General features: G+C 46.5%; 1 protein-coding gene across 1 annotated transcript in view; it reads right to left on the bottom strand.

The window, feature by feature from the left end:
• LOC120039728 (protein TANC2-like) overlaps nucleotides 1-19,902 on the bottom strand; it is a gene marked incomplete at its 5' end in the record, with an annotated part of 221,089 nt that overhangs the window by 132,700 nt on the left and 68,487 nt on the right. The gene's annotated exons all lie outside the window — the stretch shown is intronic.

The following is a 19,902-nucleotide window of genomic DNA, read 5'->3' as shown; positions in this document are numbered from 1 at the left end:
GCCAGATATGTTGAGCCGGCTTCATGGCACTTGGCTCAATGCTCACTCTAGCCCGGCTAGTGCGGGGAGGTGGAATAACCCGCACCGGGCTAAGCACACGTACAGGAGACTCCGTGCGCTCTTCTGCACAACACGGTGTCTGCCCGTACTCCCGCTCTCCACGGTAAGCATGGGAAGTGGGCGCAGGTCTCCTACCTGCCTTCGCCACACTACCCTTTAGCCCCCCCCCCCAAGACATTTTTGGGGTTTCTTCACGGGCTTCCAGCCACGCTTCCGTGCTGCCTCCTCATACCACCGCTCCTGGGCTTTAGCTGCCTCCATCTCTTCCCGAGAGCGGCGATATTCTCCAATGTGAGCCCAGTGTCCTTTACCCTCCAGAATTTCATTCCATGTCCAGGATTCCTGTGTAGTGGGCCGCTGCTGCTCGTACTCACGCTGCTTGGTCCGAGTTTGGTGGGTGGTTCTGTAACGGCAGTCTAGCTCTTCCTCCTCCTCGGACGAGGGGAGGAGAGAAGGATCGGAGGACCAATGTGCAGCGTGGTAATTTTCCATGAATTTAATTAACACAAAGACAAGATACTGACAAACTAATACAAAACAACAAACGACCGTGAAGCTACAAACGAAAGTGCAATACACAAGCTACTAACGTTAGACATAGACACTATACAAAATAACAAACGAACTAACCGTCACAGTCCTGTGTGGCACAAACACTGACACAGGAAACAACCACCCACAATCCCCAACACAAAACAAGCCACCTATATATGATTCTCAATCAGGGACAACGATTGACAGCTGTCTCTGATTGAGAACCATATTAGGCTGAACACAGAAACAGACTAACTAGACACACAACATAGAATTCCCACCCAGCTCACGTCCTGACCAACACTAAACAAGCAAAACACATAAGAACTCTGGTCAGGACGTTACAGTGACAAATAAACTTTGATTTGATTTGATTTTGATAACCCCTATTCCCTAGCCGCTCCTGTATATCTGAGAGTATTGGAGAGAGAAGTATTAAACTGACATTGCCAGCCAATCGGAGGGCAAGTTGAATCTATTACCATAATGCTGTGATCTATCCAGTCCTCTCAGTCTCTCCGTCAGTATCGCTTTCCTTCTCTCCCTCTCAACCTGGGCTCCCTCTCTCAATCTCTCTCTCCATCTCATCCTGGAGCTCCTTCTCTCCATATCAACCTGGACTCTCTCTCTCCCTCTTAACCTGGGCTCCCTCTCAACCTGGGCTCCCTCTCTCTCTCCCTCTCAACCTTGACTTCCGCTCCCTCTCTCCCTCCCTCTCAAGCTTGACTTCCGCTCCCTCTCTCCCTCCCTCTCAAGCTTGACTTCCGCTGTTAACCCAACCCCAATGAATCAGAGAGGTGCAGGGCACTGTGACATTGGGTGCCTGGGAAGCTGTTCTTGTGGGGGATTAACTGCGTTGCTCCAGGGCAGAATGACAGACTTTTCACCTTGTCAGCTCGGGGATTCGAACTGGCAACCTTTCGGTTACTAGCCACGCCAGCAGCAGGGATGGAACATTCAAATACATTCATGGACCCACCAGTCCTAGGCTACTAGCACACCCCTTAGAAAGCATGCCCAATACATTGTTTCATTCCTCTACTTAGTACAATGTATGCTATCAGGGATGTATGGGTATTGAACTCTCTGATCTTTAGTCAGACCCCTCTGTCTATCCATATCATCATCTGATCAGAAGACTTGAGGTTATTCAAAGCCTATCTGATGTCTGAAGATAACACTGCATCAAGTGATGGGAGGAACACCTTTGCCTGAGCTTTAATGAGACTACTTGTGAACAGTGAAGTAGATGATCAGTTCAGATAACGGCTCTTGAATGAGCCTGTCTGTGTATTGTGTAGATAGAGGAGCATCTGGCACCTGCAATTCTGATGCTGTACTGACAGACAGGACAGTTATTACGTACTGCTGCCATTCTGATGCTGTACTGACAGACAGGATGGTTATTACATCCTCTACAGCAGTCTACAGCTGTAATACTGATGCTGTACTGGCAGACAGGATGGTTATTACGTCCTCAACAGCAGTCTACAGCTGCAATACTGATGCTGTACTGAATGACAGGGTGGTTATTACGTCCTCTACAGCAGTCTACAGCTGTAATACTGATGCTGTACTGGAAGACAGGACGGTTATTACGTCCTCAACAGCAGTCTACAGCTGCAATACTGATGCTGTACTGACAGACAGGACGGTTATTACGTCCTCTACAGCAGTCTACAGCTGCAATACTGATGCTGTACTGACAGACAGGATGGTTATTACGTCCTCTACAGCAGTCTACAGCTGCAATACTGATGCTGTACTGACAGACAGGATGGTTATTACGTCCTCTACAGCAGTCTACAGCTGCAATACTGATGCTGTACTGACAGACAGGATGGTTATTACGTCCTCTACAGCAGTCTACAGCTGTAATACTGATACTGTACTGGCAGACAGGACGGTTATTACGTCCTCAACAGCAGTCTACAGCTGCAATACTGATGCTGTACTGGCAGACAGGATGGTTATTACTTCCTCTACAGCAGTCTACAGCTGCAATACTGATGCTGTACTGGCAGACAGGACGGTTATTACGTCCTCTACAGCAGTCTACAGCTGCAATACTGATGCTGTACTGGCAGACAGGATGGTTATTACGTCCTCTACAGCAGTCTACAGCTGCAATACTGATGCTGTACTGGCAGACAGGGTGGTTATTACGTCCTCTACAGCAGTCTACAGCTGTAATACTGATGCTGTACTGACAGACAGGACGGTTATTACTTCCTCTACAGCAGTCTACAGCTGCAATACTGATGCTGTACTGACAGACAGGACGGTTATTACTTCCTCTACAGCAGTCTACAGCTGCAATACTGATGCTGTACTGACAGACAGGACAGTTATTACATCCTCTACAGCAGTCTACAGCTGCAATACTGATGCTGTACTGGCAGACAGGATGGTTATTACTTCCTCTACAGCAGTCTACAGCTGCAATACTGATGCTGTACTGGCAGACAGGGTGGTTATTACGTCCTCTACAGCAGTCTACAGCTGCAATACTGATGCTGTACTGGCAGACAGGGTGGTTATTACGTCCTCTACAGCAGTCTACAGCTGCACTACTGATGCTGTACTGACAGACAGGACAGTTATTACGTACTGCTGCAATTCTGATGCTGTACTGACAGACAGGATGGTTATTACATCCTCTACAGCAGTCTACAGCTGCAATACTGATGCTGTACTGGCAGACAGGACGGTTATTACGTCCTCAACATCAGTCTACAGCTGCAATACTGATGCTGTACTGACAGACAGGACGGTTATTACGTCTTCTACAGCAGTCTACAGCTGCAATACTGATGCTGTACTGACAGACAGGATGGTTATTACGTCCTCTACAGCAGTCTACAGCTGTTATACTGATGCTGTACTGACAGACAGGATGGTTATTACGTCCTCTACAGCAGTCTACAGCTGTAATACTGATGCTGTACTGGCAGACAGGACGGTTATTACGTCCTCAACAGCAGTCTACAGCTGCAATACTGATGCTGTACTGACAGACAGGACGGTTATTACGTCCTCTACAGCAGTCTACAGCTGTTATACTGATGCTGTACTGGCAAACAGGACGGTTATTACGTCCTCAACAGCAGTCTACAGCTGCAATACTGATGCTGTACTGGCAGACAGGATGGTTATTACGTCCTCTACAGCAGTCTACAGCTGCAATACTGATGCTGTACTGGCAGACAGGACAGTTATTACGTCCTCTACAGCAGTCTACAGCTGTAATACTGATGCTGTACTGACAGACAGGACGGTTATTACGTCCTCTACAGCAGTCTTCAGCTGTTATACTGATGCTGTACTGACAGACAGGATGGTTATTACGTCCTCTACAGCAGCCTACAGCTGCAATACTGATGCTGTACTGACAGACAGGATGGTTATTACGTCCTCTACAGCAGTCTACAGCTGCAATACTGATGCTGTACTGACAGACAGGATGGTTATTACGTCCTCTACAGCAGTCTACAGCTGTTATACTGATGCTGTACTGACAGACAGGATGGTTATTACGTCCTCTACAGCAGTCTACAGCTGCGATACTGATGTTGTACTGACAGACAGGACGGTTATTACGTCCTCTACAGCAGTCTACAGCTGCAATACTGATGCTGTACTGGCAGACAGGATGGTTATTACTTCCTCTACAGCAGTCTACAGCTGCAATACTGATGCTGTACTGACAGACAGGATGGATATTACGTCCTCTACAGCAGTCTACAGCTGCAATACTGATGCTGTACTGGCAGACAGGATGGATATTACGTCCTCTACAGCAGTCTACAGCTGCAATACTGATGCTGTACTGGCAGACAGGATGGATATTACGTCCTCTACAGCAGTCTACAGCTGTAATACTGATGCTGTACTGACAGACAGGACGGTTATTACTTCCTCTACAGCAGTCTACAGCTGCAATACTGATGCTGTACTGACAGACAGGATGGTTATTACTTCCTCTACAGCAGTCTACAGCTGCAATACTGATGCTGTACTGGCAGACAGGATGGTTATTACGTCCTCCACAGCAGTCTACAGCTGCAATACTGATGCTGTACTGGCAGACAGGATGGTTATTACGTCCTCTACAGCAGTCTACAGCTGTAATACTGATGCTGTACTGACAGACAAGACGGTTATTACGTCCTCTACAGCAGTCTACAGCTGCAATACTGATGCTGTACTGACAGACAGGACGGTTATTACTTCCTCTACAGCAGTCTACAGCTGCAATACTGATGCTGTACTGACAGACAGGACAGTTATTACATCCTCTACAGCAGTCTACAGCTGCAATACTGATGCTGTACTGGCAGACAGGATGGTTATTACTTCCTCTACAGCAGTCTACAGCTGCAATACTGATGCTGTACTGGCAGACAGGGTGGTTATTACGTCCTCTACAGCAGTCTACAGCTGCAATACTGATGCTGTACTGGCAGACAGGGTGGTTATTACGTCCTCTACAGCAGTCTACAGCTGCACTACTGATGCTGTACTGACAGACAGGACAGTTATTACGTACTGCTGCAATTCTGATGCTGTACTGAATGACAGGATGGTTATTACTTCCTCTACAGCAGTCTACAGCTGTTATACTGATGCTGTACTGGCAGACAGGACGGTTATTACGTCCTCAACAGCAGTCTACAGCTGCAATACTGATGCTGTACTGACAGACAGGACGGTTATTACGTCCTCTACAGCAGTCTACAGCTGCAATACTGATGCTGTACTTACAGACAGGATGGTTATTACGTCCTCTACAGCAGTCTACAGCTGTTATACTGATGCTGTACTGACAGACAGGATGGTTATTACGTCCTCTACAGCAGTCTACAGCTGCAATACTGATGCTGTACTGACAGACAGGACGGTTATTACGTCCTCTACAGCAGTCTACAGCTGTTATACTGATGCTGTACTGACAGACAGGATGGTTATTACGTCCTCTACAGCAGTCTAAAGCTGCAATACTGATGCTGTACTGGCAGACAGGATGGTTATTACGTCCTCTACAGCAGTCTACAGCTGTTATACTGATGCTGTACTGACAGACAGGATGGTTATTACGTCCTCTACAGCAGTCTACAGCTGTAATACTGATGCTGTACTGGCAAACAGGACGGTTATTACGTCCTCAACAGCAGTCTACAGCTGCAATACTGATGCTGTACTGGCAGACAGGATGGTTATTACGTCCTCTACAGCAGTCTACAGCTGCAATACTGATGCTGTACTGGCAGACAGGACAGTTATTACGTCCTCTACAGCAGTCTACAGCTGTAATACTGATGCTGTACTGACAGACAGGACGGTTATTACGTCCTCTACAGCAGTCTTCAGCTGTTATACTGATGCTGTACTGACAGACAGGATGGTTATTACGTCCTCTACAGCAGTCTACAGCTGTTATACTGATGCTGTACTGACAGACAGGATGGTTATTACGTCCTCTACAGCAGTCTACAGCTGCAAAACTGATGCTGTACTGGCAGACAGGATGGTTATTACGTCCTCTACAGCAGTCTACAGCTGCAATACTGATGCTGTACTGGCAGACAGGATGGTTATTACTTCCTCTACAGCAGTCTACAGCTGTAATACTGATGCTGTACTGACAGACAGGACGGTTATTACTTCCTCTACAGCAGTCTACAGCTGCAATACTGATGCTGTACTGACAGACAGGGTGGTTATTACGTCCTCTACAGCAGTCTACAGCTGCACTACTGATGCTGTACTGACAGACAGGACAGTTATTACGTACTGCTGCAATTCTGATGCTGTACTGACAGACAGGATGGTTATTACGTCCTCTACAGCAGTCTACAGCTGCAATACTGATGCTGTACTGACAGACAGGACAGTTATTACATCCTCTACAGCAGTCTACAGCTGCAATACTGATGCTGTACTGGCAGACAGGATGGTTATTACGTCCTCAACAGCAGTCTACAGCTGCAATACTGATGCTGTACTGACAGACAGGGTGGTTATTACGTCCTCTACAGCAGTCTACAGCTGTAATACTGATGCTGTACTGGCAGACAGGATGGTTATTAGGTCCTTAACAGCAGTCTACAGCTGCAATACTGATGCTGTACTGAATGACAGGGTGGTTATTACGTCCTCTACAGCAGTCTACAGCTGCAATACTGATGCTGTACTGACAGACAGGGTGGTTATTACTTCCTCTACAGCAGTCTACAGCTGCAATACTGATGCTGTACTGACAGACAGGGTGGTTATTACGTCCTCTACAGCAGTCTACAGCTGCACTACTGATGCTGTACTGACAGACAGGACAGTTATTACGTACTGCTGCAATTCTGATGCTGTACTGACAGACAGGATGGTTATTACGTCCTCTACAGCAGTCTACAGCTGCAATACTGATGCTGTACTGACAGGCAGGATGGTTATTACGTCCTCTACAGCAGTCTACAGCTGCAATACTGATGCTGTACTGACAGACAGGATGGTTATTACTTCCTCAACAGCAGTCTACAGCTGCAATACTGATGCTGTACTGGCAGACAGGATGGTTATTACATCCTCAACAGCAGTCTACAGCTGCAATACTGATGCTGTACTGACAGACAGGGTGGTTATTACGTCATCTACAGCAGTCTACAGCTGCAATACTGATGCTGTACTGGCAGACAGGGTGGTTATTACGTCCTCTACAGCAGTCTACAGCTGCAATACTGATGCTGTACTGACAGACAGGATGGTTATTACGTCCTCTACAGCAGTCTACAGCTGCAATACTGATGCTGTACTGACAGACAGGACAGTTATTACTTCCTCAACAGCAGTCTACAGCTGCAATACTGATGCTGTACTGGCAGACAGGATGGTTATTACTTCCTCAACAGCAGTCTACAGCTGTTATACTGATGCTGTACTGGCAGACAGGATGGTTATTATGTCCTCTACAGCAGTCTACAGCTGCAATACTGATGCTGTACTGAATGACAGGGTGGTTATTACGTCCTCTACAGCAGTCTACAGCTGTAATACTGATGCTGTACTGGCAGACCGGATGGTTATTACGTCCTCTACAGCAGTCTACAGCTGCAATACTGATGCTGTACTGAATGACAGGGTGGTTATTACTTCCTCAACAGTAGTCTAAAGCTGCAATACTGATGCTGTACTGGCAGACAGGACAGTTATTACGTCCTCAACAGCAGTCTACAGTTGCAATACTGATGCTGTACTGGAAGACAGGACAGTTATTACGTCCTCAACAGCAGTCTACAGCTGCAATACTGATGCTGTACTGGCAGACAGGATGGTTATTACTTCCTCAACAGCAGTCTACAGCTGCAGTACTGATGCTGTACTGACAGACAGGATGGTTATTACGTCCTCTACAGCAGTCTACAGCTGTAATACTGATGCTGTACTGGCAGACAGGACGGTTATTACGTCCTCAACAGCAGTCTACAGCTGCAATACTGATGCTGTACTGGCAGACAGGGTGGTTATTACGTCCTCTACAGCAGTCTACAGCTGCAATACTGATGCTGTACTGACAGACAGGATGGTTATTACGTCCTCTACAGCAGTCTACAGCTGCAATACTGATGCTGTACTGGCAGACAGGATGGTTATTACATCCTCTACAGCAGTCTACAGCTGCAATACTGATGCTGTACTGACAGACAGGATGGTTATTACGTCCTCAACAGCAGTCTACAGCTGTAATACTGATGCTGTACTGACAGACAGGACGGTTATTACTTCCTCTACAGCAGTCTACAGCTGCAATACTGATGCTGTACTGGCAGACAGGATGGTTATTACTTCCTCTACAGCAGTCTACAGCTGTAATACTGATGCTGTACTGACAGACAGGACGGTTATTACTTCCTCTACAGCAGTCTACAGCTGCAAAACTGATGCTGTACTGGCAGACAGGATGGTTATTACGTCCTCTACAGCAGTCTACAGCTGCAATACTGATGCTGTACTGGCAGACAGGATGGTTATTACTTCCTCTACAGCAGTCTACAGCTGTAATACTGATGCTGTACTGACAGACAGGGTGGTTATTACGTCCTCTACAGCAGTCTACAGCTGCAATACTGATGCTGTACTGACAGACAGGGTGGTTATTACGTCCTCTACAGCAGTCTACAGCTGCACTACTGATGCTGTACTGACAGACAGGACAGTTATTACGTACTGCTGCAATTCTGATGCTGTACTGACAGACAGGATGGTTATTACGTCCTCTACAGCAGTCTACAGCTGCAATACTGATGCTGTACTGACAGGCAGGATGGTTATTACGTCCTCTACAGCAGTCTACAGCTGCAATACTGATGCTGTACTGACAGACAGGATGGTTATTACTTCCTCAACAGCAGTCTACAGCTGCAATACTGATGCTGTACTGGCAGACAGGATGGTTATTACATCCTCAACAGCAGTCTACAGCTGCAATACTGATGCTGTACTGACAGACAGGGTGGTTATTACGTCATCTACAGCAGTCTACAGCTGCAATACTGATGCTGTACTGGCAGACAGGGTGGTTATTACGTCCTCTACAGCAGTCTACAGCTGCAATACTGATGCTGTACTGACAGACAGGATGGTTATTACGTCCTCTACAGCAGTCTACAGCTGCAATACTGATGCTGTACTGACAGACAGGACAGTTATTACTTCCTCAACAGCAGTCTACAGCTGCAATACTGATGCTGTACTGGCAGACAGGATGGTTATTACTTCCTCAACAGCAGTCTACAGCTGTTATACTGATGCTGTACTGGCAGACAGGATGGTTATTATGTCCTCTACAGCAGTCTACAGCTGCAATACTGATGCTGTACTGAATGACAGGGTGGTTATTACGTCCTCTACAGCAGTCTACAGCTGTAATACTGATGCTGTACTGGCAGACAGGATGGTTATTACGTCCTCTACAGCAGTCTACAGCTGCAATACTGATGCTGTACTGACAGACAGGATGGTTATTACGTCCTCTACAGCAGTCTACAGCTGCAATACTGATGCTGTACTGGCAGACAGGATGGTTATTACATCCTCTACAGCAGTCTACAGCTGCAATACTGATGCTGTACTGACAGACAGGATGGTTATTACGTCCTCAACAGCAGTCTACAGCTGTAATACTGATGCTGTACTGACAGACAGGACGGTTATTACTTCCTCTACAGCAGTCTACAGCTGCAATACTGATGCTGTACTGGCAGACAGGATGGTTATTACTTCCTCTACAGCAGTCTACAGCTGTAATACTGATGCTGTACTGACAGACAGGACGGTTATTACTTCCTCTACAGCAGTCTACAGCTGCAAAACTGATGCTGTACTGGCAGACAGGATGGTTATTACGTCCTCTACAGCAGTCTACAGCTGCAATACTGATGCTGTACTGGCAGACAGGACGGTTATTACTTCCTCTACAGCAGTCTACAGCTGCAATACTGATGCTGTACTGACAGACAGGGTGGTTATTACGTCCTCTACAGCAGTCTACAGCTGCACTACTGATGCTGTACTGGCAGACAGGACAGTTATTACGTCCTCAACAGCAGTCTACAGTTGCAATACTGATGCTGTACTGGAAGACAGGACAGTTATTACGTCCTCAACAGCAGTCTACAGCTGCAATACTGATGCTGTACTGGCAGACAGGATGGTTATTACTTCCTCAACAGCAGTCTACAGCTGCAGTACTGATGCTGTACTGACAGACAGGATGGTTATTACGTCCTCTACAGCAGTCTACAGCTGTAATACTGATGCTGTACTGGCAGACAGGACGGTTATTACGTCCTCAACAGCAGTCTACAGCTGCAATACTGATGCTGTACTGGCAGACAGGGTGGTTATTACGTCCTCTACAGCAGTCTACAGCTGCAATACTGATGCTGTACTGACAGACAGGATGGTTATTACGTCCTCTACAGCAGTCTACAGCTGCAATACTGATGCTGTACTGGCAGACAGGATGGTTATTACATCCTCTACAGCAGTCTACAGCTGCAATACTGATGCTGTACTGACAGACAGGATGGTTATTACGTCCTCAACAGCAGTCTACAGCTGTAATACTGATGCTGTACTGACAGACAGGACGGTTATTACTTCCTCTACAGCAGTCTACAGCTGCAATACTGATGCTGTACTGGCAGACAGGATGGTTATTACTTCCTCTACAGCAGTCTACAGCTGTAATACTGATGCTGTACTGACAGACAGGACGGTTATTACTTCCTCTACAGCAGTCTACAGCTGCAAAACTGATGCTGTACTGGCAGACAGGATGGTTATTACGTCCTCTACAGCAGTCTACAGCTGCAATACTGATGCTGTACTGGCAGACAGGATGGTTATTACTTCCTCTACAGCAGTCTACAGCTGTAATACTGATGCTGTACTGACAGACAGGACGGTTATTACTTCCTCTACAGCAGTCTACAGCTGCAATACTGATGCTGTACTGACAGACAGGGTGGTTATTACGTCCTCTACAGCAGTCTACAGCTGCACTACTGATGCTGTACTGACAGACAGGACAGTTATTACGTACTGCTGCAATTCTGATGCTGTACTGACAGACAGGATGGTTATTACGTCCTCTACAGCAGTCTACAGCTGCAATACTGATGCTGTACTGACAGACAGGACAGTTATTACATCCTCTACAGCAGTCTACAGCTGCAATACTGATGCTGTACTGGCAGACAGGATGGTTATTACGTCCTCAACAGCAGTCTACAGCTGCAATACTGATGCTGTACTGACAGACAGGGTGGTTATTACGTCCTCTACAGCAGTCTACAGCTGTAATACTGATGCTGTACTGGCAGACAGGATGGTTATTAGGTCCTTAACAGAAGTCTACAGCTGTAATACTGATGCTGTACTGACAGACAAGATGGTTATTACGTCCTCTACAGCAGTCTACAGCTGCAATACTGATGCTGTACTGGCAGACAGGGTGGTTATTACGTCCTCTACAGCAGTCTACAGCTGCAATACTGATGCTGTACTGACAGACAGGATGGTTATTACGTCCTCTACAGCAGTCTACAGCTGCAATACTGATGCTGTACTGGCAGACAGGATGGTTATTACTTCCTCAACAGCAGTCTACAGCTGCAATACTGATGCTGTACTGGCAGACAGGATGGTTATTACGTCCTCTACAGCAGTCTACAGCTGTAATACTGATGCTGTACTGGCAGACAGGACGGTTATTACGTCCTCAACAGCAGTCTACAGCTGCAATACTGATGCTGTACTGGCAGACAGGATGGTTATTACTTCCTCAACAGCAGTCTACAGCTGCAGTACTGATGCTGTACTGACAGACAGGATGGTTATTACGTCCTCTACAGCAGTCTACAGCTGTTATACTGATGCTGTACTGGCAGACAGGATGGTTATTACTTCCTCTACAGCAGTCTACAGCTGCGATACTGATGTTGTACTGGCAGACAGGATGGTTATTACTTCCTCTACAGCAGTCTACAGCTGCAATACTGATGCTGTACTGGCAGACAGGGTGGTTATTACGTCCTCTACAGCAGTCTACAGCTGCAATACTGATGCTGTAGCTGACAGACAGGATGTTATTACGTCCTCTATTACAGCATTCTACAGCTGCAATACTATGCTGTACTGGCAGACAGATGGTTTATTACATCGCTCTACAGCAGTCTATGTTATCCTTGTAAACTTGGACTCGATTATTCTACAGCTGTTATACTGATGCTGTACAACTGGCAGACAGGACAGTTATTATGCTTCTCACAGCATCACAGCTGCAATACTGATGAGGCTGCGTAACTGGCACAACGGATGGTGTGTTATTACGTCCTCTAAGCAGGTCTACAGCTGTAATCACTGTGATGCTGTAGGCTGACAGACGATTTTTACTTACGTCCTCTCTACAGCAGTCTACAGCTGCAATACTGATGCTGTACTGACAACAGGATGGTTATTACGCCTCTACAGCTTCTACAGCTGCAATACTGATGCTGTACTGGCAGACAGGATGGTTTATTACTTCCTCAACAGCAGTCTACAGCTGCATACTGATGCTGTACTGAAGACAGGAAGTTATTACGTCACTGCTGCAATACTGATGCTGTACTGACAGACAGGATGGTTATTACGTCCTCTACAGCAGTCTACAGCTGCAATACTGATGCTGTACTGACAGACAGGACAGTTATTACTCCTCTACACAGTCTACAGCTGCAATACTGATGCTGTACTGGCACGACAGGATGGTTATTACGTCCTCAACAGCAGTCTACAGCTGCAATACTGATGCTGTACTGACAGACAGGGTGGTTATTACGTCCTCTACAGCAGTCTACAGCTGACTACTGATGCTGTACTGGCAGACAGGATGGTTATTACTTCTCTACAGCAGTCTACAGCTGCAATACCTGATGCTGTACTGGCAGACAGGACGGTTATTACTTCTCTACAGCAGTCTCACAGCTGCAATACTGATGCTGTACTGACAGACAGGGTGTTATTACGTCCTCTACAGCAGTCTACAGCTGCTACTGATGCTGTACTGGCAGACAGGACGTTTATTACGTCCTCAACAGCAGTCTACAGTTGCAATACTGATGCTGTACTGGAAGACAGACAGTTTATTACGTCCTCAACAGCAGTCTACAGCTGCAATACTGATGCTGTACTGAGACAGGATGGTTATTACTTCCTCAACAGCAGTCTACAGCTGCAGTACTGATGCTGTACTGACAGACAGGATGGTTATTACGTCCTCTACAGCAGTCTACAGCTGTAATACTGATGCTGTACTGGCAGACAGGCGGTTTATTACGTCCTCACAGCAGTCTACAGCTGCAATACTGATGCTGTACTGGCAGACAGGGTGGTTATTACGTCCTCTACAGCAGTCTACAGCTGCAATCACTGATGCTGTACTGACAGAACAGGATGGTTATTACGTCCTCTACAGCAGTCTACAGCTGCATACTGATGCTGTACTGGCAGACAGATGGGTATTACATCCTCTACAGCAGTCTACAGCTGCAATACTGATGCTGTACTGACAGACAGGATGGTTATTACGTCCTCAACAGCAGTCTACGCTGTAATACTGATGCTGTACTGACAGACAGGACGTATTACTTCCTCTACAGCAGTCTACAGCTGCAATACTGATGCTGTACTGGCAGAACAGGATGGTTATTACTTCCTCTACAGCAGTCTACAGCTGTAATACTGATGCTGTACTGACAGACAGGACGGTTATTACTTCCTCTACAGCAGTCTACAGCTGCAAAACTGATGCTGTACTGGCAGACAGGATGGTTATTACGTCCTCTCACAGCAGTCTACAGCTGCAATACTGATGCTGTACTGGCAGACAGGATGGTTATTACTGTCCTCTACAGCAGTCTACACTGTAATACTGATGCTGTACTGACAGACAGGACGGTTATTACTTCCTCTACAGCAGTCTACAGCTGCAATACTGATGCTGTACTGACAGACAGGGTGTTTATTACGTCCTCTACAGCAGTCTACAGCTGCATACTGATGCTGTACTGACAGACAGGACAGTTATTACGTACTGCTGCAATCCTGATGCTGTACTGACAGACAGGATGGTTATTACGTCCTCTACAGCAGTCTACAGCTGCAATACTGATGCTGTACTGACAGACAGGACAGTTATTACATCCTCTACAGCAGTCTACAGCTGCATACTGATGCTGTACTGGCAGACAGGATGGTTATTACGTCCTCAACAGCAGTCTACAGCTGCAATACTGATGCTGTACTGACAGACAGGTGGTTATTACGTCCTCTACAGCAGTCTCCAGCTGCATACTGATGCTGTACTGGCAGACAGGATGGTTATTAGGTCCTTAACAGAGTCTACAGCTGTCATACTGATGCTGTACTGACAGACAAGATGGTTATTACGTCCTCTACAGCAGTCTACAGCTGAATACTGATGCTGTACTGGCAGACAGGGTGGTTATTACGTCCTCTACGCAGTCTACAGCTGCAATACTGATGCTGTACTGACAGACAGGATGGTTATTACGTCCTCTACAGCAGTCTACAGCTGCAATCTGATGCTGTACTGGCAGACAGGATGGTTATTACTTCCTCAACAGCAGTCTACAGCTGCAATACTGATGCTGTACTGGCAGACAGGATGGTTATTACGTCCTCTACAGCAGTCTACAGCTGTAATACTGATGCTGTACTGGCAGACAGGACGGTTATTACGTCCTCATACAGCAGTCACAGCTCATACTGATGCTGTACTGGCAGACAGGATGGTTATTACTTCCTCAACAGCAGTCTACAGCTGCAGTACTGATGCTGTATGACAGACAGGATGGTTATTACGCCTCTACAGCAGTCTACAGCTGTTACTGATGCTGTACTGGCAGACAGGATGGTTTATTACGTCCTCTACAGCATCTACAGCTGCATACTGATGTGTACTGGCAGACAGGATGGTTATTACTTCCTCTACAGCAGTCTACAGCTGCAATACTGATGCTGTACTGGCAGACAGGATGGTTATTACGTCCTCTACAGCAGTCTACAGCTGCAATACTGATGCTGTACTGACAGACAGGATGGTTATTACGTCCTCTACAGCATTCACAGCTGCAATACTGATGCTGTACTGGCAGACAGATGGTTATTACATCCTCTACAGCAGTCTACAGCTGTAACTGATGCTGTACTGGCAGACAGGACATGTTATTACTTCCTCAACAGCAGTCTACAGCTGCAATACTGATGCTGTACTGGCAGACAGGATGGTTTATTAGTCCTCTACAGCAGTCTACAGCTGTAATACTGATGCTGTACTGACAGACAAGATGGTTATTACGTCCTCTACAGCAGTCTACAGCTGCAATACTGATGCTGATACTGAGACAGGGTGGTTATTACGTCCTCTACAGCAGTCTACAGCTGCAATACTGATGCGTGTACTACAGACAGGATGGTTATTACGTCCTCTACAGCAGTCTACAGCTGCAATACTGATGCTGTACTGGCAGACAGGATGGTTATTACTTCCTCAACAGCAGTCTACAGCTGCACTACTGATGCTGTACTGACAGACAGGACAGTTATTACGTACTGCTGCAATCTGATGCTGTACTGACAGACAGGAGGTTATTACGTCCTCTACAGCAGTCTACAGCTGCAATACTGATGCTGTACTGACAGACAGGACGTTATTACATCCTCTACAGCAGTCTACAGCTGCAATACTGATGCTGTACTGGCGACAGGAGGTTATTACGTCCTCAACAGCAGTCTACAGCTGCAATACTGATGCTGTACTGACAGACAGGTGGTTATTACGTCCTCTACAGCAGTCTACAGCTGTAATACTGATGCTGTACTGGCAGACAGGTAGGTTATTAGGTCCTCTACAGCAGTCTACAGCTGCAATACTGATGCTGTACTGATGACAGGTGGTTATTACGTCCTCTACAGCAGTCTACAGCTGCAATACTGATGCTGTACTGACAGACAGGGTGGTTATTATGTCCTCTACAGCAGTCTACAGCTGCTACTGATGCTTTACTGACAGCAGGATGTTTATTACGTCCTCTACAGCAGTCTACAGCTGCAATACTGATGCTGTACTGCAGACAGGATGGTTATTACTTCCTCAACAGCAGTCTACAGCTGCAATACTGATGCTGTACTGGCAGACAGGATGGTTATTACTCCTCAACAGCAGTCTACAGCTGCATTACTGATGCTGTACTGACAGACAGGGTGGTTATTACGTCTCTACAGCAGTCTACAGCTGCAATACTGATGCTGTACTGGCAGACAGGATGGTTATTACGTCCTCTACAGCAGTCTACAGCTGCAATACTGATGCTGTACTGACGACAGGATGGTTATTACGTCCTCTACAGCAGTCTACAGCTGCAATACTGATGCTGTACTGACAGACAGGACAGTTATTACTTCCTCAACAGCAGTCTACAGCTGCAATACTGATGCTGTACTGCAGACAGGATGGTTATTACTTCCTCAACAGCAGTCTACAGCTGTATACTGATGCTGTACTGGCAGACAGGATGGTTATTATGTCCTCTACAGCAGTCTACAGCTGCAATACTGATGCTGTACTGAAGACAGGGTGGTTATTACGTCCTCTACAGCAGTCTACAGCTGAATACTGATGCTGTACTGGCAGACAGGATGGTTATTACGTCCTCACAGCGTCTCCAGCTGCAATACTGATGCTGTACTGAAGACAGGGTGTTATTACTTCCTCAACGCAGTCTAAAGCTGCAATACTGATGCTGTACTGGCAGACAGACAGTTATTACGTCCTCACAGCAGTCTACAGCTGCAATACTGATGCTGTACTGGAAGACAGACAGTTATTACGTCCTCACAGCAGTCTACAGCTGCAATACTGATGCTGTACTGGCAGACAGGATGTTATTACTTCCTCAACAGCAGTCTACAGCTGCAGTACTGATGCTGTACTGACAGACAGGATGGTTATTACGTCCTCTACAGCAGTCTACAGCTGTTATACTGATGCTGTACTGGCAGACAGGATGGTTATTACGTCCTCTACAGCAGTCTACAGCTGCAATACTGATGCTGTACTGGCAGACAGGATGGTTATTACGTCCTCTACAGCAGTCTACAGCTGCAATACTGAGTGCTGTACTGGCAGACAGGTGGTTATTACGTTCCTCTACAGCAGTCTACAGCTGCAATACTGATGCTGTACTGACAGACAGGAGGTTATTACGTCCTCTACAGCAGTCTACAGCTGCAATACTGATGCTGTACTGGCAGACAGGATGGTTATTACTCCTCTACAGCAGTCTACAGCTGCAATACTGATGCTGTACTGACAGACAGGATGGTTATTACGTCCTCAACAGCAGTCTACAGCTGTAATACTGATGCTGTACTGACAGACAGGACGGTTATTACTTCCTCTACAGCAGTCTACAGCTGCAATACTGATGCTGTACTGCAGACAGGATGGTTATTACTTCCTCTACAGCAGTCTACAGCTGTAATACTGATGCTGTACTGACAGACAGGACGGTTATTATTCCTCTACAGCAGTCTACAGCTGCAAAACTGATGCTGTACTGGCAGACAGGATGGTTATTACGTCCTCTACAGCAGTCTATCAGCTGCAATACTGATGCTGACTGGCAGACAGGATGGTTATTACCTTCCTCTACAGCAGTCTACAGCTGTAATACTGAGCTGTACTGACGACAGGACGGTTATTACTTCCTCTACAGCAGTCTACAGCTGCAATACTGATGCTGTACTGACAGACAGGGTGGTTATTACGTCCTCTACAGCAGTCTACAGCTGCAATACTGATGCTGTACTGGCAGACAGGGTGGTTATTACGTCCTCTACAGCAGTCTACAGCTGCGATACTGATGTTGTACTGGCAGACAGGATGGTTATTACTTCCTCTACAGCAGTCTACAGCTGCAATACTGATGCTGTACTGGCAGACAGGGTGGTTATTACGTCCTCTACAGCAGTCTACAGCTGCAATACTGATGCTGTACTGACAGACAGGATGGTTATTACGTCCTCTACAGCAGTCTACAGCTGCAATACTGATGCTGTACTGGCAGACAGGATGGTTATTACATCCTCTACAGCAGTCTAAGCTGTTATACTGATGCTGTACTGGCAGACAGGACAGTTATTACTTCCTCAACAGCAGTCTACAGCTGCAATACTGATGCTGTACTGGGCAACAGGATGGTTATTACGTCCTCTACAGCAGTCTACAGCTGTAATACTGATGCTGTACTGACAGACAAGATGGTTATTACGTCCTCTACAGCAGTCTAACAGCTGCAATACTGAGCTGTACTGGCAGACAGGGTGGTTATTACGTCCTCTACAGCAGTCTACAGCTGCAATACTGATGCTGTACTGACAGACAGGATGGTTATTACGTCCTCTACAGCAGTCTACAGCTGCAATACTGATGCTGTACTGGCAGACAGGATGGTTTATTCCTTCCTCAACAGCAGTCTACAGCTGCACTACTGATGCTGTACTGACAGACAGGACGTTATTACGTACTGCTGAAATTCTGATGCTGTACTGACAGACGGATGGTTATTACGTCCTCTACAGCATCTACAGCTGCAATACTGATGCTGTACTGACAGACAGGACAGTTATTACATCCTCTACAGCAGTCTACAGCTGCAATACTGATGCTGTACTGGCAGACAGGATGGTTTATTACGTCCTCACAGCAGTCTACAGCTGCAATACTGATGCTGTACTGACAGACAGGGTGGTTATTACGTCCTCTACAGCAGTCTACAGCTGTAATACTGATGCTGTACTGGCAGACGGATGGTTATTAGGTCCTTACAGCAGTCTACAGCTGCAATACTGATGCTGTACTGAATGACAGGGTGGTTATTACGTCCTCTACAGCAGTCTACAGCTGCAATACTGATGCTGTACTGACAGACAGGGTGGTTATTATGTCCTCTACAGCAGTCTACAGCTGCAATACTGATGCTGTACTGACAGGCAGGATGGTTATTACGTCCTCTACAGCAGTCTACAGCTGCAATACTGATGCTGTACTGACAGACAGGATGGTTATTACTTCCTCAACAGCAGTCTACAGCTGCAATACTGATGCTGTACTGGCAGACAGATGGTTATTTACATCCTCAACAGCAGTCTACAGCTGCAATACTGATGCTGTACTGACAGACAGGGTGGTTATTACGTCTCTACAGCAGTCTACAGCTGCAATACTGATGCTGTACTGGCAGACAGGGTGGTTATTACGTCCTCTACAGCAGTCTACCTGCAATACTGATGCTGTACTGACAGCAGGATGGTTATTACGTCTCTACAGCAGTCTACAGCTGCAATACTGATGCTGTATTGACGACAGGACAGTTATTACTTCCTCAACAGCAGTCTACAGCTGCAATACTGATGCTGTACTGGCAGACAGGAGGTGTATTACTTCCTCAACACAGTCTACAGCTGTTATACTGATGCTGTACTGCAGACAGGATGGTTATTATGTCCTCTACAGCAGTCTACAGCTGCAATCTGATGCTGTACTGAATGACAGGGTGGTTATTACGTCCTCTACAGCAGTCTACAGCTGTATACTGATGCTGTACTGGCAGACAGTGGTTATTACGTCCTCTACAGCAGTCTACAGCTGCATACTGATGCTGTCCTGAATGACAGGGTGGGTTA

Source organism: Salvelinus namaycush, unplaced genomic scaffold (genome assembly GCF_016432855.1).
Source record: "Salvelinus namaycush isolate Seneca unplaced genomic scaffold, SaNama_1.0 Scaffold296, whole genome shotgun sequence".
In the NCBI taxonomy this organism is placed as follows: domain Eukaryota; kingdom Metazoa; phylum Chordata; class Actinopteri; order Salmoniformes; family Salmonidae; genus Salvelinus; species Salvelinus namaycush.
The sequence above is the reverse complement of the archived record's forward strand: the minus strand, read 5'-3'. Positions and strand labels throughout refer to the sequence as shown.